The 24956-nt window shown below is 34.4% G+C and overlaps 1 protein-coding gene across 1 annotated transcript in view; it reads left to right on the top strand.

Annotated features, from left to right (window-relative positions):
* The window catches only part of LOC147078303 (acyl-CoA Delta-9 desaturase-like), a 131385-nt gene that overhangs the window by 16235 nt on the left and 90194 nt on the right, over window positions 1-24956 (top strand). Inside the window, exon 2 of the mRNA XM_085958382.1 lies at window positions 12897-12982. The gene's annotated coding sequence lies outside the window, so the exon portion shown is untranslated. The remainder of the gene's footprint in view (window positions 1-12896; window positions 12983-24956) is intronic.

Genomic DNA, 24956 nt, shown 5'->3' on the forward strand with positions numbered 1-24956 from the left:
ACACTAGAAACACTATTCTAACGCCATTACAATAAAGGTGATATTGCTATAAATTCTCGATGCGTGATATCGCATAATGGAAATTGCGTGACGTCTATCTATACATGTGTCTATCTATGAATGTAGCTGTGCGTGAATTTAGTTGCTAGCTACTGTATTGAGTGCGTTGTCCATTAATAATGTCATTGTGTACAATACATTCTTGGTGTAAGTAAGTAATTATTATAGATTGCTTTCCACCCAATTAATTATCTGTGTTCGAAATTTGAAACCACGTAATAGACATTTGGTCCTTTTTACAAGAAAGAATTAACAAATAATTAAAAACTAGAAATCAAACACAAGTAACCTTAAAAAAAGAAATATTGTCTAAGCAACAAGTTTAGGGAGGTATTTGTTGTCATTTAATAACGTTTTAACTTTTATATGTAAAAAAAATGTATGTCTGTTAAGATCAGGTAACTCAGAAATAATGGGAACTGTAATACCTAACGGGTGCGGAGTAACAGGCAACCGATCTCGAGTGTGGAAGAATATGGGATAAACTTAAACACATGTCAATAATACGCTTGTCCTTCGTTCTGACAATTGCTCTCGGTTTATGCACTGACGCTCATTCAATATTGGTGTATTTGTAGGTTGCAACACACACTATTGCACCTCTATAATGTGTGGTTACGATATATCAATATTAGACCATCGTTATGTAATCTTATATTTAGTAACATTGTAAGGAGGGAAATAGGAGGTCGAGTATTTTTTTTAAATAGGGGCCCAATATTTATTTTAGTACGCCACTGCTGTTAAAGTGGTTAAGCGTTGAGCACTTGATGGTTAAGTGGTATTGATTATTTTATGAAGACTAAATAATATTCTGGGAGTTACACAGTTTAGATACATTACTTACTTTGTTTTTTAACTGTTTGGTTTGCATACTATAAATAAATGTTCTAATTGATTGTAGTTTTGTACATAGTACAGAAATTAAATTCAAATTCCATCAAGTATCTGGACGACAGTATTAATTTTAAATTAAGCCATCGTCTGAACGACTGGACTTATTTTTTTAAAGTGAGATATTCCACATATTTTTTAAATAATCCGTAACGGTTTCTTTCGTTAAAATGAGACATAATAAACAGCTGATACAAAATAATATACAATATATATTACAGCTTTTTATACTTTTCTTAAAAAATTTTAAAGACAGCATTATTGATTAGTCAATAATTAAATAAAATTCTAAGTTCTCTGTACCAAAAATAAATCAATGATATTTATCTAGATTTTTAAAAACACATTAACGTAATCGTAAGGGGAAAGGTATGTAAATTTATTGTCAAATTGAAGCTTTAAGGGCCCACATGCCCCACGTAGGTCAAAATGGAGATTTTAAGGTATTTTCAGAGCATAATCCTGGACATACCTTAAGCGTTGTAGATAAGAAGGCTTATTATCCTTTATATTTAGTTAATACATTTGATGACTGCAAAAAGTATTCTTTTATACCTCTCGATTAGGGAATCCAATCCCGAGCCAAAATTCTGATCCCGGGATTTCGGTATTACAATTTGACAATCCCGGGATTGGCATTTTTTTCCATTGTTAATATAAAAATTTTATATTTACAAATAACATTGATAAAATCAATTTTAATGGAGTAAATAATATTGTAATATAAATAATAATGTGAATTTAATATGAGATTGCTGTTTCTGATAGTAAAGATATAATGAATGGATTAGCGAGATTTAAAATAATAAAGCAAGTAATCATGGCGTACTTATGGCCTCTCCGCTTCATAAATCTATCTAATTAGTCAGCCAAATATGAAACTGCCGTAAAACGTATGATATCATGGTGGAATTACTTTGTTAAAAGTGCGAAGCATTGTTTTTTTCCAATCTTTCTCATTTTTAATAATTTATGTCAACCTACGCATGGGTATAAATCAACCTTCATTCGAACTCAGTTTATTTCTAATGTAGTTATTTTTTATTAAAAGTATTTTTTCTATTATATTTTCGTTTTTATTTTATTTTCCATAAAAATTGATAAAAAAATCAATCCCGAAATCCCGGGATTATGTTTATCAATCCCGGGATTCATAGGTATCGAAAATAGCTCGGGATCCCGGGATTGGAATCTCTACTCTCGATCTAATCTTTTAGAATATAGTCATTTTTCAGTACATCCATATGCAGTGGTGAAGATATTTTAGATTTATTAATTTTTAAACGCATTTATAAAACCATTAGTAACATTAATGTTAACATTATATTATACTGAAATATTTACGATAAAAAAATATATTTTATAATCTCTGTGATCCCAAATTTGAGAAGAATTAGGCAATTTATTATTCAAAAAATGGGCACGATTAACACATTTGAAGATAATTCTAAAGAAACTGATTATAAGCTATGTCTTTGACCATTCAAATGTGATAAACACCCTACGAATAATGATTGTTTTGTATTAATTATTGACCTAAGAATAAGGTAGTATTTTTTTGAAATACGCCATTTCTATTGGTACAGTAGTTATACATTATACAGTAGTTAAGCTACAAGATACGGCCGTAGCCATAAATTGACAAACGATAAATGAAGTAGGGAGTAAGATCATGTTAACACGCGTGTTTGAACATGTACCTAACCGAAAACAACGATTATTTTCCGGTTCGGAATTAGCTTTAGCTCTGGGTGTTCATAAACATATTACAAAGGCGAATTACGAAATACAGTGCGACTCCGTATTAGTATTTTAGAAAACCAAGAGTAATGTTTTCGGCGAAATTTCGTCTAGTTATTATACTCCTCACGACCGTTACCATAACACCAGCAGTCATAAATACTGCAGTCCAGGCTACTCCAAACTCTCAAAAGGCCAAAGCAATGCTTTCCAATGTTTATTATTCAAGAAGCGTCCATTGTCTGACATCAAAATCTGGCCGCCGAAAAGTTTTATAATCTCACACGAGGCGTGGGCTTGATCGAGTCACGTTTAGATACCGTTCGTGTAGGTAGGGAGTGCACGTCAGTCATATGCCATCTGCATTCTTACTAATGCTGTAATATACCTATAATTTTATTATTGCTTTCGATTTCGTTGGATAGAGTTGTAGTGAGCGGCGAAACAATATAAGCCTAGCGGATCCAATAATTTATTGTATTCACTGTATTCATTGCCATATTATTTTGTGTCGCTGTCCTATCAGAAAATTCATATTGACAAAAATAATAACAGTACGTTAATAATGTACATATATTATATATTACATAGATAGATACTGAATGATATAATCCAGTGGTAGCGAGCCTAATGCACGCGTTTGAAGAGAAAAAAATACCTATAATAATAATTAGGGTTGCGGATTTATATGCAGCAAAAAAACATGATTATATGCATGCACGTATGCACTAAAACCGAAGAAATATGCAGTTTAAAATTTTCATTTTTTTATGAAAATATTATATACCGAATATTACCGATAGAAAATCAAATAACAAATTAATAATCTTAATCAATATAGTACCACTCAAACCAATACAACAACAAAAAAACACAAATCAATATAAAGTTAATCAATTGCAATTTTAGTAAAAGTAAAAATAATTGAATAAGAAATGCAATGTAAACTAAACACCACTTAAAAAACAAAAACGACAAACTTAACTATTCCTAAATATTATTTTCTGTTTTTTTGTCCGAAAAAATAAGTTAAAATATTTTTTTCAATGTGTTTATGGACATTAAATTTTTCCGCAAATCGGTCAGAATTTTGTTTATATGCATAAAACGACATCTCAACGTCCACAGAGGTGATGGCAAAATTTGAATCAAGGTGCCCGAGTTGACTTTTTGATAAATCCACAGTTTGGGGATGCCATTAAAAATGGAAGTGCATCTAAACTATCTACCTACCTAATTTAGATATAATACGATAAAATAATTAAAAAAAACTAGAATTATAAATGCAACAGCCCTAAAATATGCATTTATTTATGAAATATGCACTAATGTCTCAAATATGCTCTAACGTCTCAAATATGCATTTATATGCACAATAAAATTTTATCTTTGGATTCTGTGCCTTTTAAAACGAATTTCTGCGCATCTCTCGTAGCTGTGCATACACCCTAACAAAACATGCACTAGCATATAAATCCGGGCCCTAATAATAATAAATGAGACTAATGAGAGATTGCATTGTAAACAAAATAGCAGGCAAATACTCTTAAGGCTATACCTCAGTTGAGGCATGGTCTAAATAGATCGTGGCTAGGCGATGCGCGGATTGCGGGTCGCGTGTCTCGGGTGCAAATGACGCATGCCGAACGAAATATAATTTGTCATATAAATCCAATATGCGTCCATTTATTGTTCTATTAGTAACAATACTAATATATTCATTGACATGTTTTCTTTTTCAAGTAAATGGGTAACGTTTTTTAGTCATCTTTACACGATTTAAGAGTTAATACCCCCGTCACCATCACGAAACAAATTAACGTGTTCACAGCTCGACGTTCGCTCTCCGATTGCCAGCGAGTCCAAAATTTCGTCGCACCTATAGTTGAAAATTATTTGCCGTTTCACTGAAGTACCGTCTTAATACATTAACAGACAGAATTTCATTTCTATCCACAAAAAATGGGTGCACCAGATAAGAAACAAAATCTTGGTGGAGCTTCTCCTTCTTCTTCCACCCTGTCACTTCCCTCGGTCCATCGCCAACTCCTGCGCCTCCCGCCATGTCAGACCTGCAGCACGTAGGTCGCTTTTGTAGTACCGCTGCAGGGGTACGAAGTGACGCACTCTTTGGCGGCATCCGGAATACGTTTCCCAGCCACGTAAAAAAAAGTCTGACAGACAGTTTCATAATTGGTGGACCGAAATGTATGGCGTAATTGAAAAAAGTGATAAAGCTATATGTGTGCTATCTTCTATGAGTTGTATCTAGAACATCATCATTTTTCTTTTAAATAGAGTTCTTAAAAACTATTTTTTCCCATGAATAACTGGTCGGCGGCACGTCGGACAGTTCAAAAATAATATTTGGGGAATTTTGGCACCTGTACGTAAAAAGGTTCGCCAATCCCGCAATATACGCCTAGCGGCATGGCCAGGATCTATGGCGCCCCCCCTACCTATCGCTAATGTTAAGGGCAGTGTGATGTTCTACAGTAGTATTCCCCAAACGGTTTCCACGGAACCCCAGGGTTAAGGGTATTCCATGTATTTTTAGCGATTTTTAAATAAATCCAGTAGATTTATTGAATTGTCGGCATTCACCATATTATGAAGCACTGATCACGACCTCCTTTTGTGGTACCCAAGTAACAAGGAGCCCTTCGCCATATTGGATAAAATCAATTTTAAGTCAAGTCTAAGGAAACACAAAATGATTATAAAACAAAATTCTAATTTCTAAATTCTGAATTATCATTTAATTATATCACATCAAATTGCATTGCACAAACACATATTTTGAAATGTTAATAATCATCAAGGAAAATAGCACCGGAGGCGACTTTTTTTTTCTATTAGAGCAAATTTGTGGTGTGTTATTCTCATTTAATTTGTCGATTTGCCACGCCAGGCCCCTAGGCTAGAGCCCTGTCATCCCCCCTTATGGGGGCCATCCCTAGCGGATCCAATTTATTGTGATGATGACTGATATTTTGTGTCGCTGCCATATCAGAAAATTCATATTGACAAAAATAATAAGACTACGTTGTACGTACATATTGCATAGATAGATATTGAATGAAATTATAATATTATAATCCAAGCTGTTATGAAACTTTTAAGCGGCCTCGCACATAGAAACTTTACGCCACCGCAACTCCGTCAACTTAATTTAGTTGAAATAATCGTAACTTTATCAAAGATAAAAAAATCTAAATCCTTCACTGTACAAATAAAGTAGATCTCAAGTTAATATTTTAGAATTCCTAGAAATAAATAAATACATTGTACGTATTACATGTCGTTGTAGCATGGTTCACCTGGAGTTGTTTTACCAGAGAAAGACGGTTACATGTAAATTGTAAGTAAAACATTTCACCGTGGCACAGTTCGCCGTGAGGCTTCGTATCGGAAAGAGATGACCATATAATGAACATTCCATATGAACATTAATTCAATTTTCTTAGTTGATTTTGGCAAAATTCATGAATAATTCAAGAATGGAAACCTTACTTAACCTAACAAATAATCCAGTATATCGGCTATTTTCAAAATGTATTTGCTGCTGGCTTCCTGTAAAGTGTAAACCGACAAGAACCGTATTTTATTTAGACATGAATTTTATGTCAGTACTATACGACCCAAAGAGGTTGGACGGTCTTTAATATACGGCTATATATTTCCGATACAATATTTCACGCTGAAGTGTGATACGGCGAACTGCATACGTACAAGTTTCCGGACACGAAAAAAATACCTACGCGTTATCGTGAAGCATTGCAGACAGTCATGTTCCAATTTCATTAGATTCAATAAGAAAATTAATTAGACATTGATTGCTATCAAAAATATAGATAATATTACGCTGTAATTATTATCAGATATTTCATAGGTATGTCTTCATACTTACGAGCACGTGCCAGAATTTTATTTAAATAATGTATACGATATGATTGTATTTCTAATTTACTTACTTACCTATTTTCTTCGGTATTTTCCATTACATTTTAATCGTTTTTTAAGTGTTTTGTTTAGACATGAATTTGATCTCAATACTATACGACGAACTGTGATCGGTCAACTGCATAATATTGTAAAATTTCTGGACACGGATGTCTGTCTATGCGCAACAAACTCGTTAGCAAGTGTTAAGGGGGAAAATGCTCAGCGTAGGTCAAGATGGAGCTTTTATTCTAATTTCAAAGCATGATCCTGGACATTCCTTAAACGTTGTAGATAATCTATTTATACAATTTTTAAGCCTTATTATCCTTTATATTTATTTTAAACATTTGATGTTTGAACATGTCTTTTTTGTACCGTTTAAAAAAATCTTTTTTTTAAACGGTACATGTTCAAACACGCGCGTTATCATGATCTTACTCCCTACTTCAGTTTTAGTTTATCAATTTATGGCTACGGCCGTATGTTGTAGCTTAACCACTGGGGAATGCCAAAAAAATGGCGTATTTCAAAAAAACACTACCTTATTCTTAGGTCAATAATTATTATAAAGCAATCATTATTCGTAGGATGTTTATCACATTTGAATGGTCAAAAACATAGCTTATAATCATTATCTTTAGAATTATCTTCAAATGTGTTAATCTTGCCCATTTTTTGAATAATAAAATGCCTAATTCTTGTCAAATTTGGGATCACAGAGATTATCAATATATTTTTTTATCGTAAATATTTCACCATAATAATGTCGACATAAATTATACTGATGGTTTTATAAATGCGTTTAAAAATTAATAAATGTAAAAAATCTTAACACCACTGCACATTTATGTACTGAAATATGACTATATTCTAAAACATTAGAGCGAGAGGTTTAATAGAATACTATTTTATGTAATAAAAATACTTTATGCAGTCATCAAATGTTTAAAATAAATATAAAGGATAATTAGGCTTCAAAATTATATAAATAGATTATCTACAACGTTTAAGGAATGTCCAGGATCATGCTTTGAAAATAGAATAAAAGCTCCATTTTGACCCACTCTGAGCACGTCCGCCCTTAATAATTGACATTCAGTAATTACACGAAATATTTTCACCTATTTGCCTACTTATAACCTAGTGCTTCATTGTGTGTCTTCTTCAATTAAGTGGTGATGTTTTCATTCATTTAAATATATCGTGCCTGTATGCGACATCGTGATAAGAATTTGGCTGGTTTTTCTACTCACCTACCTACGTTGCAATAAGAGGGATTATTGTAAAATAAATACGGGTAAATGGCTTTGACCTATTTTGGCAACGTATCGACTTTTACATTGAAATTGCGTATGTATTTATTGTAATGAGCCCTAGTATAATATGTTAATTTTTATACACCTTTATAGCGCCTGCACACGTGCAATGATTTACTGGCACCAATAGTGTGTAAATTAAACTATTGCGATAATAACTGTTTACACGTAGAGGTGCTGACTGTTTCGCTAATCTCACTCAAGCGTAAGCGAGACTCGTTGTTGTCATTGTATGGTGCTATTTAATAGGTTGTAAAAATTGGTAAACGTCAAAATGCTCTGCGCGATGTAGTTAGTTTTTTTGCCGGCAAGTGCGCCGTTCTACTTCGCAGGCGCAGAAATCGCACAAGATCTAGACTTCGGGTGAAAATTCAAAAGCTGCTGAACTTTTTTGATCCATGCATACAATCTTGCAACTTGTACGATAATACGTGTTTATACGTGCTTTTTCTTGTTATGACTGCGATAATACATACTGTGTGAATCAACGCACCTATAGAAGGGGTACAAGAAGATTTTGGTGGATTGAAAACAATTCAAATGTTTCGCTAAAAGTTTTTCTAAAATATTACTTAGAAATGAATTTTGTGCTACTTTCCCAAAAAGCTCGATTCTGCGCTCGGTCGAGGAAATGTTATTAGGTTTTGTCATTCCATTCATAATATGTATAAAATATTGCCTCAGTACTTGAGCTTTGAATGAAAAGCGTAGGCGATTGAAGCTTATAGCCCGCACAAGCTGGAATACGCTGGCAAATCGCCAAAGCTCTCTAAACTGGATCATGTTTAAGCTCATTTTTCACAGTTTTAAATTACGTGTCCATCATGGAATGCATATAAAAGTAATAGAGATAATTTGAAATTTTTACCGGCCGTCTTACACTTTTTGAAAACAGATATTGCTAAAATGTATTGTTGTATGAAAAAAAAAATTATTACCATTTTCGTTCATAGCGTGGTAGCACAAAGTTGCGTTATATTAACATAATACTCGTATCTACGTTTTTTACGATAAAGGTTTGTTGTTCATTCATTATTGTCGATTGATAGTTTAGTACGCAGCTATTCTGCCATTTGCGAATCGGTCTGATGGAGTTGGCCAATTTTCATTGTGTTTTTTCGTACAAATTACAAGTAACCGTCTACCATATCTCACGTGATAGGCGTGCTCTTATTCATTCCGTTAGCCACGGCACACCTGTTTTCTTTTCTAGCGTTCGTAGTTTCGAGGACTTGCAATTATTACGCAACGCTGAAGGAGAAACTTGACTGCTCCTTCATCTAAATTCTAAACTTTAAGTTGAATCACAAAATTGCAAAACATTTACTGCCGTGTGATGAATAAGACAACATAATATAATGATTTTCAGTGCTTGTACCTACAGACAAAATAAAATACTTATCAACGTAATACGGTCAGAGCAATCTTTCTTAACCTTTTTACATCCGCCCACCACAAAAAATCAAAAAATATTTAGCGGACCATCAACATTGGAATAAAATAATAAATATTTATATTTACACTATTTTTGAAACAATTGTCGAAATATAATACAACATACAACCCCACTTCAAATGTTGGGTTTCTAGGTAACTATTTTTGAACTGCAGAAAATTTATGTGGCCCACCCAAAAATCTTCGCGGAACACCAGTGGTCCGCGGACCACTGGTTAAGAAACTATGGGTTAGAGTACCATTTTATAAGTGCACTTTTTGCACTTTTTATTAAACTGATACGCCTCTTGCCTGATTATCTACCTCGCATAAAATTAGATCAAATGATATTCACTTGTATTAGTATAATTATGTAGTACCTAATAAATAAATAAATAGATAATACTTATGTAAAAACATAATTTTAGAATATATTAAGTACATTTATTTTATTTTATTTTCGTCCTAGAGCCGAAGTGCAAAGTTATGAAGCATATACTCTACTTATTTTAAAATTTATTTTACCATAAATTATTTCATAAAACTTATGGACGAGAGATTACGTGTCCGCTTCTGAAGTCGTTGGACGCGGGTTTGAATTTTGACTTAAGCGAATTCACATCCCTATTAGCATTGATTTTCAATATGCTTTTTCATTCAGAGTACGGAGCTAATAGGAAAAATAAGTGACCAACACTCTTAAACCTATCGACATTCGTACATGTTTTTTGTTCGCTAGGCAAACGCGTCGCAGTCCATGCGTAGCATGCGCATTGCTTGCCTCAAACTGGTTTCAAATTGGTAGTTTTTTTTGTGATGAAACTGCTTTCACACGTAGCTTCACCAGCGTTGGATTTCTGTTCAACATCACGTTTTACTATAAATTTACGCCAAATAAGCCAGAAGTACCTACTATAATTTTGAAGGATTCAAAACGAACAATGTTTTGTGTACCACAGTTTTTTCGAAATATTATAATGATTACAGCTTTCTGTTCAAATTTCCATTATGTAAAGATGCCAACACTGCTTTCCGTGAAAAATTTAAAACTATTTGATGTAGGTACAGTTGATGCAGTGCGTGCGTTCCACAGATTGAACACATTCGATCAATCGCAAAACGACTAGGTGTTAAAACAAGAATTAAAAAGTCGAAGTGAAGTGAAGGATGAAGTAGTGATCAAAATGTAAACATATCTTATGACAATAATCTGTTCATAGACTTCTTTCTGAAAGCTTCTTTGTCCTAAAAATGGATTGTTGAGTTTATAAGTTGGCGGGATTTCTGTTTCCTGCTCTGTTCCATACTCAAATTTGTACCTATTTCTTTTTCGTAATTATGATGTTATACAAAATTGTTTTATACATGAGTAATTAATATTGCTTGAGTGAATAACAAACGCATCATCTATCGATTCGGGTTGTCCTTGATTGGGTAATCATTTCGGTTTATTCTATTTTCCACCAATAACCGGTTATTATCCTCGAATCGTAAACTGGCCCAGTGCATAGCCTAGTAGGCTCTGCTTCGAAACATAACCGTGAGAATAATAGATTGCTTTAATTCACTGTCACACACAGGATTGGTCATGTCAGCCAGTAAGTACCTATATAAATCTTCCTCTTATCGTGCCATCCCTTAACGAAGATCGTCCACCATCAGGCCGATCTTTGCCTTAGCATATGCTACCCGTAAGGAGGTTCTTAAGTCACTAAATGTGGCGTCGTCCTCTGCTATGCTTACCGTTGATCTTTCTTGGGATAAGTTGAAAAATGCTGTATTTTTGTCCTCTTATAATGAGGCCGAGGTACTGTAGTTTTCTGGTTTTTCATTACCCATTCGATTCAACCATGGCTGACAGGACTCTGGCCGGGGGCCCAGGCATAGGAGGGGTTGGGATTAACAAACATCTCAAACTTACTCTAATGGTAAAAAAGTCGCTTGTGACGCTACTTTGCTTCGGGTATATTAAATATTTGAAATACATATGTGATTGTGCATTGCAATTTGATGTGATATAATGATTGATATACTTAAATGATAATTAGGTACCGTGTAGAATTTGGAAAACACTACTGTAGAGCATCATACTGCCCTTAACCTTGGCGATAAGTAGGTGGGCCCGCCAAAGATCCATGTCTGGGGGCTCGCTTCAGGATGTGGGGGCCATGACTTCAACATTAATTGTCACGCAGTCAGTACAAGGAATTTTGAGACAGCGACTATACAGCCACATCGCGTAAAACTATGTTAATAATAATTATTTGAAATCTTAGTTTTAGTGATTTTCCGAGATTTAACAAAACACTCCAAGAAAGGTTGACAATGATTTTCTTAGAGGGAAATACCTAAATCGGTTACATAACCCAGTGCTCCGCAACCGGTGTGCCGCGGAGCATTGCTTAAAAAATACAAATGAATTTGTATACATACTATACAATAATTACTTGATAGCCAAAATTGCGTACATGGCTGATAATAAATAAATTTTAGCACCTGCATAAACTTAATAAAACAATGCAAGGTCAGAATGAAAATATATTGACATGACACAACAAATTAGACAGAACAAATTAGAAGGATTTAAGACAACGATCTCTACAAATGTACCAAATGACCTATCTGACCACCAATGAAAACAAGCAATTAATTTTGGATCAGTCTCCAAAACATTTAACTATGCTTTAAAAGAAATTTCATCATTACTTTCATCCAATCAATACGACTGGATTCGAAACCCTTTTGCAACCATTGCCGAAGTTTCTATAGAAGCGCTTATGCTATTTTCTGGATTTCAGTTAATAAAGAATATCCTCGTATTTTTGACAAGGCTACCAAGCTAAGTAAGTAAGGCTAAAAACTTTTACGTTCTTTGAAACAAACTCAGGTATCATATTAATTAGTTATTCTATTGCTAAAACAAATACATGGGAATATGTAGGTATTGTGGGGCCCAAGCTCGGGGGGGGGGGCGGCATGGCAGGTCAAGCAGATAAGTGAAATAAACACAAATTACATATTGTTTGTTCTAATAGCAAAAAAAGTCGCGCGCTGTTTTACTTCGCTAACGTTACAATTTTAGTACATACGATTGTGGGATACAATTTATTATTATTGTGTCAATACTCGACTTATAATTATTGTTAAAACGACAACTAACCGTAATTCAAGTGGATGTATTAGTAAATACAAAAAGTCTCTAAACATAGAATCAAGACGATTAATTTTACATCGAACATCATTTGAAAAAACGCTATTTTAAAGTATCACACTGTCTTTAACCCTAACGATAGGTAGGGGGGCGCCGAATATTCTGGCCTGGGGTCAATGTTTTGGTGTATAAATTGTTTTATGTGTGGTGTGCCGCGGAATTCTGGGAAGACCTGTAGTGTGCCGTGCTTGAGAAAAGGTTGCGGAGCACTGACATAACCTATACACATAGATACTTATTCGAGTACACATTAACATTTTCTAAACATTTGTTTTTTTTTTAATTTTTGTTTACAGGATAGCTGAGGACTGAGATTTTTTGAGTAATTGAATTTACACAAAAATCTGTCTATAATAGATTCTACAGTCGCCAACTTATAACTGTAAGTACTAGCTTAATTATACTATATAATATTATGTAGTTATATTATTTATTATACTTCGAATCGGAGATATACCTACCCATGCGACTTGAATTTCTCCTGTCTAGGCACCATACCTAAACCATTCTTTTCAACATCGCATTAATATATTATCAATTTAGTTTCATTTCCTTTTTGTATAATAACCTAGGGAATCCAATCCCGAGCCAAAATTCTGATCCCGGGATTTCGGGATTACAATTTGACAATCCCGGGATCCCGGGACTGGTCCCGGGATTGGCATTTTTTTCAATTGGTAATATAAAATTTTAATATTTACAAATGACATTGATAAAATCGGTCAAAAATAAATCTAGTATAATTTATACTACGAGTATTTAAGACATTTATTGTTAACATTGTATACGTTCAATCTTGGACATACCTACACAAGTTTAATGGAGTAAATAATATTGTAATATAAATAATAATGTGCGTACTTATGGCCTTTCCGCTTCATAAATCTAATTAGTCAGCCAAATATGAAACTGCCGTAAAACGTATGATATCATGGTGGAATTACTTTGTTAAAAGTGCGAAGCATTGTTTTTTTCCAATCTTTCTCATTTTTAATACTTTATGTGAAAAAATAAAATGAATCGGCAACCTACAAATGGGTATAAATCAAACTTCATTCAAACTCAGTTTATTTCTAATGTAGTTATTTTTTATTAAAAGTATTTTTTCTGTTATATTTTCGCTTTTATTTTATTTTGCATAACAATTGATAAAAAAATCAATCCCGAAATCCCGGGATTATGTTTATCAATCCCGGGATTCATAGGTATCGAAAATAGCTCGGGATCCCGGGATCCCGGGATTCGGGATCCCGGGATTGGAATCCCTAATAATAACATAATAAATATAATTTGAAAGAATATTTGAGGTGCTGAGAGTTGAATAAAACAACGACTGTGCATGTGCTTTGCGGGCACTTTTCCACATATATTTTATAATGGTCCTATGAATGATTACCGGAAAAATATTCTACAATTATGCCTTATTATTTATCATGTTGTGTTAGGTTGCCATTGTGTCGTCATATCTCCAATATCGTAGCCGGCTCTTAAGACGAGTAAATCAATCATCCCCTCAAATTATTAGAGTCTCTTGTGGACGAGAAATATGCGAAAATCGAACGTTATAGAAAAGAAAGCAGCTTTTACATACCTTTGCTTAGCTTATCATTAGTATATAATATAGGTACTAAAGAATAGTATGTACCATTATCATAATCAACAATTATTGCGGTCGTTTTTGAATGCTATATATAAATCATAATAGATGCCAGGATTTCCTCGCATTGCTATTTTTATTTATAATATTGTTAGGTTGATTTACAATCTTCCCACATGCATGGACTATTGCGTTTATTCTGACATATTGCATAAAATTATAACGTCATTGATTGTTTCGTTTCTCTGAAAAAGAACATATTTTATTTGCAGTTACTATAATGATGTCACTTCAAGTTTATATTTCGTATCATCATGGCGTGATAAATAGCAATCAACTTATCAACTGCAGGGAATCAAATATTTTTTTACGTACAACATACTGTGACTTTCCATTCGGCAAGGTAAAGCCAATCGCTCACTAATGCTGTCCAACAAAAAAAAAACATTACAATCGTTTGTTTATGACTTTTGTAGAAATAAACACAGTGAAACAAAAATTACACCACCGTATATAGACAAAAGAGTCCCCTGACTGTAAATATACGTGTATGACCATCAAGCTTATCAATACACGGGTGGGGGGAAAAAAAATCAGGTATCGATAACTGCGTTCCGGCTGCCATTTTATACGCATAAATTAGTGAAATCTTAAGTGAAACGGCAAATAATTTTCAACAGTTGGTGCGACGAAATTTCTCACTAGTCGCCAATCGGAGACCGACAGTCGAGGTGTCTGCACGTCGATTTGTTTTGTCATGGCGTCGGATGAAAATATTCTTAAATCGTGTAAAGATGACTAAAAACTTTACGTATGTACTTACTTAAAAAAGAAAACATGTCAATGAAAATACTATTATTATTAGTAATATAACAACAAACATAACATTAAATGGACGCATGTTGGATTTATATAACAAATTATATTTCGTTCGGCACGCATCATTTGCAAAATCCGCGCTCTTTTTAGACCATGCCTCAACTGAAGTATAGCCTTAGCCTTATTCTATCCAGGCGTTTATATTGTACGTTGTAAAGCATTCATTTGTTCAATAAAGAAAACAAATTCGGGAAAACGTTTCATTCGCTATACTTTTTCTTCTTCTAAATAAATTATTAATTTCGTGCGTTTTCTTAGCTTCGCTTTTATAGTTTTTCCAATAGGTACTTATTTCAGGTATGTGTTACGAGGGACGCAAAACGCATATTACATACACACTTGCTGGAAACTCAATAGTCACCCCACACCACACCAGCAACCACAAAAACAGGGTAACCTGCGACGTGATGCGTACACTCGCAGGTCGCAGGTAGCCGCATTTTTATGGTCGTTTGCGGTTCATGTGGGCCAGCTGTTGCGATGCAAGAAAACTAAATAGTTTTCCAGTTATATTCGATTGATTTACTACGAATATGGCGTACAGTAGAACCTCAATTACCCGGAGTAATAGAGGATGTAATAAGTACTTCAGACATCGATAAGTTCGTATAGGCCAGGGGTCGGCAGAAGCGGCTCGCGAGCCGCATGCGGCTCTTTGCATAGACGTTTGCGGCTCTTGAGACATAAACTCCAATTTCACCTCATCTCAAGCAGCCTTATAACTTATGAGTTTATGAGATAGAGCCGCCGAACAGAAAGAACTCGAAAGAGAGAAATCCAATTTTATTTCTCAGCACAAGTGGACAGTTATATAACAACTACCTAAAATAGAAACAATACTATTCGATACGTGGCATAGTTTGCATGAAACATATGACGCGTTAAAAAAACTAACTTTTGGTATTCTCACAATTTTTGGCTCTACATATACCTATATGCGAACAAACATTCTCATCTATGACCCAAATAAAAAATAAACTTAGAAGCAGAATAACGGATGAAACTTTACATTCATGTATTCAATTAAAAATAATCAGCTATCAAAAGCGGTGTATGAATGCCGTTCTAATTAAAAAAATTTAATAAAAAATCTTGAAGTTTTTTCCCTCTAAAAAGCCATGTACATAATTTGTATATTACATATTATATGCGGCTCTCTAGTACCTTTGTTATCCTGTTTCCTTGACAATTTGGCTCTTCTCACTTGACAAACTGCCGACCCAATCATAAATTGTTCTTGTTATTAAAATATGCAACAGGTGATCATAATACAATCCGGATAAACGAACAGCTGGATAATCGACGCCCGCGTACTAGGTACCTACAAGATCTTCTGTCTCTGCACACCTTAAAACGTTATAGATATCGTAGTTGTTTTTCTCAGCTCGGTTCAGTGACACGTTTACCGACGTAGAGGTCCACCGCACTGACTGGTTTTGTGGTGTCCTACAATACATTATTATTAACAACATAATTTTCGTTCATAATAGATTCGAACAATTTATTAAGTATTATCTTTTTTAGATTTTTGTATAAGTACCTACTAACACACCCTCAATAGCACGACACAAATCTGGCTAGCTCACTTGTTAGTGCACGTACCATAGGGTGGTTATTTAATGTTTATAGTTTTTTTTTTGGAAAATGTATACAATGTGAATTAAAGTCTTAAAGAAAATATTAAAATCTGTTTATTTATTTATTTTGTTATAACACGGTTTTTATCATTTAAAACATTTCAGGGTTTATACATCTAATTTTTAACTTTATATAAAAAGGATTATTTATTTAGGAACTTATTTTTTTAATATTCAATTGATAATTTTTACTTATTTAGTTATTAACTGGCACGCCATAAAGGAGCGTGGGTTTTATACTATATTCCTAGAGGAGCCGAATCGAACTCAACTATCCTATCAGAAGAGCGAAATCGAACTACATTACTACCTTATTAGAAGGACAGAATCGAACTGATCACACTACTTCTATTTCGGGAGAAGACCTATTTTTTAAAGCCTGTCCCCCTTCAGAGGCACCACCTAATTAGCAGTGCGATCGCGCGTATTATTCCTTAACATTTAATTTGTTATAAACTCTTATTCTAATCTATAAACAATTAGGTAAAATTATTTAAAGCATAATTACGGAAGAAAGCTATGTAGAAAGTTAAGTATTTAAGAAGTTATTTCAATTTCCAAATTATAAAAACATATCTCCCGCCGAAAATTGTCTCTTTGTTTAGAATCGGTGTGAGCGGTGCACACACACTATCAAAATAGTCCCGATTCACGCATATCGAGTGATTGACAGAATACGCAGTGCAGTGCGTGTATTATTTTAAATTTACAGATTTTATTTAAACACGTTATTTATTTTAAATTATAAAATGCAGCTACTGAATTTAATTATACAAAACAAAACTACTGAGTTTAATAGTAACCCTCTTCTGTAATTTTGCTATACATATTATTATATTTTAATCCTCGCTTACATTTATTTATCTCAATTCTCATTTACTCCGGCATTCATCTTCTTTATAGTATAACAATTTTACATCTTCCTCACATACCAGTATACATATTTATTATTAAGATATTTCTTTATTTAAATCTTACGTGCTAGGTACATACCATATTATTTGAAATCATAATTAAACAATTTAAATATTTACTTAATCTATTGACTCCATTCGTCACCTCGCATACTTGTTTCAATTTACCAAATTCTTCCCACCTAGTGTACACCAGTGCATACACAGGGCGAGGACTTAAACTGAAATAGAAAGATAGATTGACGATTTTCCAAGGGATTTTAGTTACGAGTTTTATAAAGCCGCCGGGGTAAAGATTAGGTGAGAATGTTTGGGCCATCAAATATATATTATATTATCATAGATATTTAAACGGTATTTTATGTTGGTGTTAATTCGCCCCTAATTTTTGATGCACAAACGTCGATCCCAATCTCACGGCCACGTACTTTGTCCTTTGGACGATCGTCAATACATGTTATGGTACATACATTTACATTTTATTAGTTATACGATTCAAACTTTAAAGTAACTTAAAAGACTTGTATTAGCCTACAATCCTGATAGGTTATTGTGGAATCTGGTTATATGTTTTTGTTAAGCCGGTTATTTTTTTTGATCAGGCGACCTGTACAAACCGTCAGAATTTAGAAAGTGTAGGCACCAGTTAAAGAGCGGGTGTAGGGATCGGCAAAACAAAATTTCCCCCTTTCAGCGATTTGTACGTTCACCCTGATTTCTCGGCCATATTCCCGATTCCTCAATAATTCGTTCAGTGTATATTTTAATGCTTACATGTTTAAAACCTTATTTATTAAAATTTTCGTTCAACAATTCTCTTTATTACCATCTTTTTTTTTTTTTTTTTGTTTACCTTATTACCGTTTCATCTTTACATTTTCGCGTTACTTTTTGTTAGATATGACGTAATTGGTTACGTTGTCAAAAGCGTTGGGACTTACTTTCGTTATTTATTTTATTTAGTTAATTGTTTACTTCTAGTCATCTCCTCAAGATGCCGTTGTGCGGGATTATTGAGTGTGCTAGGTATATTTATTTTATTTTCCAGTCATCCACTCAAGACGTCGTTGTGCGAGATCATTGAGTTTTGCTGGGTATATGTTTTTCGTATTGATGTCTAGAATATCAATCGTTTTTAGTTTTCTTTTTATTTTATTTTATTTCTTTTTGAGCGTCGGTCGCGTCCTTTGTTGACGTCGAGCTCTTCTTTTCACTGGGTGAATAAGTGTTGTGTCATGAGGGACTGTACCCGTCGGTACAGCGGTTGTCCTCTGGCGAGAGGCGTCTAATGCAATTTTCACCTCACTAAGCGGTATATCATCGTCAGTCAATCCTTCTACGTCAGGTACCTTTGTCAAGGAGAGATTATGGTTAGTTGTCCCGGTTTCGAACCCGGTTACCTGCCCCTCTTCCCCACAAGATTCCGAGGACGTTTCTGGAGTCCTGATTCTTTTCCAATTTCTCACTACTTTGTCACTTTTTGACGTCGACGCTTCACATGTCCTTCCAGTTGCATCATCATGTCCCAGGGACAAATCATTTGTAGACTCGTCACGATACGGCGACGCAGGCGGGGAGTGTACAGTTCCCTGTGCTATGTCGTGTCCAGTGGTCGTGTCTCGTCTTGTAACGATGTCCTGAGTATCAGGTACTTCCTGAAGGGATGTGTTCGGTGCCTCCGTGTTATCTTCCTCTTCTTCTTCATCGGTATTACTATGCTCCAGTTCTGGTACAATCGGCGGGTAATACTTGCGTAAGTGGTCCACGTGGAACTTAAAAGGTCTGCCCCGACGCAATACGTAGTACGATACCCGACCTACCTTCCATATAATTTTATGAGGCCCCGACCAACGAGGGTCAAGGCCCGAATTCGCCCCTGGCCTCGTCTTTGGAAATTCTTTTACGTATACAGAATCACCAACTTGGTACGTCGGCGTTTCGGGTTCGTTTTGTGCTCGCCGGCGTCTAAAATATTCTTCCTCATTTATTAATACGGCGCTATCTATTTCCTCGCTACTCCTCTTCACGTTGTTTTCTTCATTGGTACGCAGTGGATTGGACCAATACCCAGGTTTGCACATTTTTCGACCCCAAAGTATTTCCGCAGGTGAGAATCCAGTAGCTGCGTTTCGACGACCTCGTAAATCGCCCAATATATCGGGGATGAGATCATCCCACGTATTTTGCTCTCGGCCTATCAATCGGATCCGTAGTCCTTTCTTTATTTCCTGGTTTCGTCTTTCTGTAGGATTTGCGCGTGGTTGGTAGACTCCGGTGTTCCACACTCGCAAGGCATTCGAGGTCTGCCACTTAAAAATCCCCTTCCTCCAATCTCCATAAATCCTTTGAAATCGGACCAGCCAGATTGGCCCACTCGTAACTGGTCTCTTTCATTTAGAAGCTCGATGGTCTGATGTCCAGTGATAGCGGAACAGTTCCTAGTTTCGAAATAGGAGTCAGCACCTCCTCCTCCGAAAGTTTAGGGTCCTCTGCATTATTTTTGGCCATGATGCGTGTCTTAGAGCGCGTTTGCATTTATACACATTTAGTATTATTTTTTTTTTTATTTATTTTTATTTATTTATTTATTAAAGGTCATGGTTCCGGAGGAAGCCATGCACTTCCTCAGCCCCACGTTGGGCGCCAAAATAACACACCCTCAATAGCACGACACAAATCTGGCTAGCTCACTTGTTAGTGCACGTACCATAGGGTGGTTATTTAATGTTTATAGTTTTTTTTTTGGAAAATGTATACAATGTGAATTAAAGTCTTAAAGAAAATATTAAAATCTGTTTATTTATTTATTTTGTTATAACACGGTTTTTATCATTTAAAACATTTCAGGGTTTATACATCTAATTTTTAACTTTATATAAAAAGGATTATTTATTTAGGAACTTATTTTTTTAATATTCAATTGATAATTTTTACTTATTTAGTTATTAACTGGCACGCCATAAAGGAGCGTGGGTTTTATACTATATTCCTAGAGGAGCCGAATCGAACTCAACTATCCTATCAGAAGAGCGAAATCGAACTACATTACTACCTTATTAGAAGGACAGAATCGAACTGATCACACTACTTCTATTTCGGGAGAAGACCTATTTTTTAAAGCCTGTCCCCCTTCAGAGGCACCACCTAATTAGCAGTGCGATCGCGCGTATTATTCCTTAACATTTAATTTGTTATAAACTCTTATTCTAATCTATAAACAATTAGGTAAAATTATTTAAAGCATAATTACGGAAGAAAGCTATGTAGAAAGTTAAGTATTTAAGAAGTTATTTCAATTTCCAAATTATAAAAACATATCTCCCGCCGAAAATTGTCTCTTTGTTTAGAATCGGTGTGAGCGGTGCACACACACTATCAAAATAGTCCCGATTCACGCATATCGAGTGATTGACAGAATACGCAGTGCAGTGCGTGTATTATTTTAAATTTACAGATTTTATTTAAACACGTTATTTATTTTAAATTATAAAATGCAGCTACTGAATTTAATTATACAAAACAAAACTACTGAGTTTAATAGTAACCCTCTTCTGTAATTTTGCTATACATATTATTATATTTTAATCCTCGCTTACATTTATTTATCTCAATTCTCATTTACTCCGGCATTCATCTTCTTTATAGTATAACAATTTTACATCTTCCTCACATACCAGTATACATATTTATTATTAAGATATTTCTTTATTTAAATCTTACGTGCTAGGTACATACCATATTATTTGAAATCATAATTAAACAATTTAAATATTTACTTAATCTATTGACTCCATTCGTCACCTCGCATACTTGTTTCAATTTACCAAATTCTTCCCACCTAGTGTACACCAGTGCATACACAGGGCGAGGACTTAAACTGAAATAGAAAGATAGATTGACGATTTTCCAAGGGATTTTAGTTACGAGTTTTATAAAGCCGCCGGGGTAAAGATTAGGTGAGAATGTTTGGGCCATCAAATATATATTATATTATCATAGATATTTAAACGGTATTTTATGTTGGTGTTACTACCTTATTTACTAAGTACCTATATGACTAGTTTTAACTGTTTGGAGGCCCCACTTTATAATTTTCCTACGAATCTTCTGCGTCGTTTGCATCAAAGAAAATTGCCGTCGGTTCGGTTACTCAACTCAGTACAGCACACGAACCATATTTCTAACAAGTCTTAAAAATAAACTTTTCTTTAATTATTGATTAATTAATGATATTATAAGTACCTAGGTGTCTATTGAAACGTTATTTTATTTTTTTATAAAATATAATCGGACTGAAAGTTACTTGGGGACTTTATATACATTTTGAGCTACAATAATTATTATCATCGAATGGTTTTTATTGTAGTTAATAATTTTCGATTTAGTTATGTCATTTGGTAATAAATAATACAAACAACTGGTTAAATTATTTATTCATTACATCATCATAATTGCGTAATTTTAATTTTGACAGCTGCAAATAAGGACCACTAAGTTTTGGGGCGAAACTTCGTACATGGCCTGTAGGTATTATGTATTGATAGATATAATATAATACTAGTCATGATTAGGGAATCCAATCCCGGGATCCCGAATCCCGGGATCCCGGGATCCCGAGCTATTTTCAATACCTATGAATCCCGGGATTGATAAACATACTCCCGAAACTTTCGGGATTGATTTTTTTATCAATTTTTATGGAAAATAAAATAAAAACGAAAATATAACAGAAAAAATACTTTTAATAACAAATAACTACATTAGAAATAAACTGAGTTTGAATGAAGTTTGATTTATACCCATGTGCAAGTTGCCGATTCATTTTATTTTGTCACATGAATTAATAAAAATGAGAAAGATTGGAAAATAACAAAGTAATTCCACCATGATCTCTCACGTTTTACGGCAGATTCATATTTGGCTGACTAATTAAATTTATGAAGCGGAAAGGCTATAAGTACACCATGATTTGCTTTACTATTTTAAATCTCGCTAACCCATTCATTAAGTCTTTACTATCAGAAACAGCAATCTCATATTCAATTCACATTATTATTTATATTACAATATTATTTATTCCGTTAAACTTATGTATTTCTAAGATTGAACGTATGCAATATTAACAATAAATGTCTTAAATAGTATAAATTATACTAGATTTATTTTCGACCGATTTTATCAATGTTATTTGAAAATATAAAAAAATTATATGAACAATGGAAAAAAATGCCAATCCCGGGACCAGTCCCGGGATCCCGGGATTGTCAAATTGTAATCCCGAAATTCCGGGATCAGAATTTTTGCTCGGGATTGGATTCCCTAGTCATGATACAGCCCATTCAAAACGGTTGCAGTAATGTAACATTATTATAATAGGTTGATGGCCTCTTAATACTGTAGTGGGGTCAGTAGGGTACTTGTTTACTAACACAGTTATACAGTTAGGTACACTTCAAATATTTTGTACAATTGTGTAGTCGCAAATAATGTTATTACCTGTCGCATAAATAATACTGAAGTAATTAACACCCGAGAGAGTAAACGCTATGCGGAACTAGATAAAGGGTTAACTAGACACAGTTTTATATGTTTTTTTTTTAATGGATGTGTTGAAGATGTTTTTTCTTGTGGTTGTGGTCATCGCCGACCAAATATAATCGGTTTTAGAAACAATCATCTTACATATGTTTAAATCTAGCGTTTTTATGAAAACATTAAACTACTCGCGATACCAAAATAACGCTGTATTTAACGTAATTCGCGAATAATGCGTTTTTTCAACCTAGGAGAACAAGCTAGATCTGGCAATAAAAACGATTTCTTTGCAACGCTGATAGATGTATAGCTTTAATATTACTGTCCCATAACAACAACACATCGGCGATAACAGGAAGTCGCTGCAGTCGAATATAGGAGACTTCTCAATGACGTACCTGTCAATGCGGCAATGCGTGCTAGAGGCGTGTTTAAATAATGTATCGGCTATACTTTTAGATGCGACTATTTTTCTTCTTCGCAATAAACCAAACGTTTACTAATAATAATTCTATCATCACTCCTGATCGTTTTAGACATAATTTTTTATTATAAAACGCTTCAAATTAGGTACTGTTACACCCCCAGAGAGGTGCGTTTGTTACACCCCCGAATGGTCCCCATTTGGGGATGTCTCTGTGTATCTGGAGAGGCCCGAATCGGTATCAAATCCAACAAATAGTAAAGGTTTATTGCGAAAATAATTAAATAATGTTAAATATCTGACCGGCAACATTGTCTGAATGCCGTTAAAAAAAATACGAATGGCAACGCCGCATTTGTACGGCTCGTAAGCAACCGTTTGTTTTAGCGGGAGAAGCATTTTTGACAGCAACGCAGTGAGCAGTGTTAACCTCGTTATCCGTCAAAATTAACCAAAGTAACCATTTAGAATATATTAACGTAAATATACCTTGCCGTTTCCAAAACAATTCCGATGTGTTATTTGTTCACCTCCGAGTCCTAAATCCAGACGAAAATCCATACAACGAAGCAAAGGGACAGAGTGTTTTCACTTCCGAAAATGGAGGGAAATGGCAGTAGGTACGGTAAATTGATAGATCCCGACACTGCGGGAGCGTAAAATGAAATGATAAATTTGGGGGCGCTCCTCATTTGAAAACGGAAGTGAGATTAGCTGCCATGGAGGGGATTGTTCATTCACAGTTTTAACACGTGGACAAGAAGTTCTTGTTTGACAATACATAGTTGCGCACAAATTTATGAAAAAAAAATAATTGAAAGCATTCACACGTCTTCGAATTTCAAGTCTTACACGTCTTCGAATTTCAAGTCTTTTGGTTTATGGGCGAAGTAAGTATGATAAAATTGAGTGTGAAAAGTGACATAAACAAAGCCTGACAGAAAAAAAGTTGTAATTTTTAGCTTATCAGTTTTATATTATTTTCGCAGATGTACTAACGAATTAACGTTTTGTATGAGTATTTTCGTTGCAGAAAGTTACCGCTATAAAAAAGCCTAGGATCATCATCGTATTTTACAACGCACAGCGGTCTGATATTATGATTGCTTGCCTGCTTATCTCCACTAAACAACAAGAAAACATAAATGCATAATGATTATTTGTATGGTTTGGTTTGGTTATTGCATACGTTTCATGTTTTTTTACGTCTAGTTTGCTTTCTTGGTAAATGTAAGGTCGCGGATCGATTCCCACCGAGAGCGTTGACTTTGATTTCTTCGGCCAGATAACCAAGTGCAATAAATCGTTTACATTGCTTACTAACAATGTTATCTGCGTTTTTTATTTACATCGTCTAGAGTTTTTGATAA

Source organism: Rhyacophila brunnea, unplaced genomic scaffold (assembly GCF_057557595.1).
Source record: "Rhyacophila brunnea isolate RB1 unplaced genomic scaffold, BYU_Rbru_1.0 scaffold_11, whole genome shotgun sequence".
In the NCBI taxonomy this organism is placed as follows: Eukaryota; Metazoa; Arthropoda; class Insecta; order Trichoptera; family Rhyacophilidae; genus Rhyacophila; species Rhyacophila brunnea.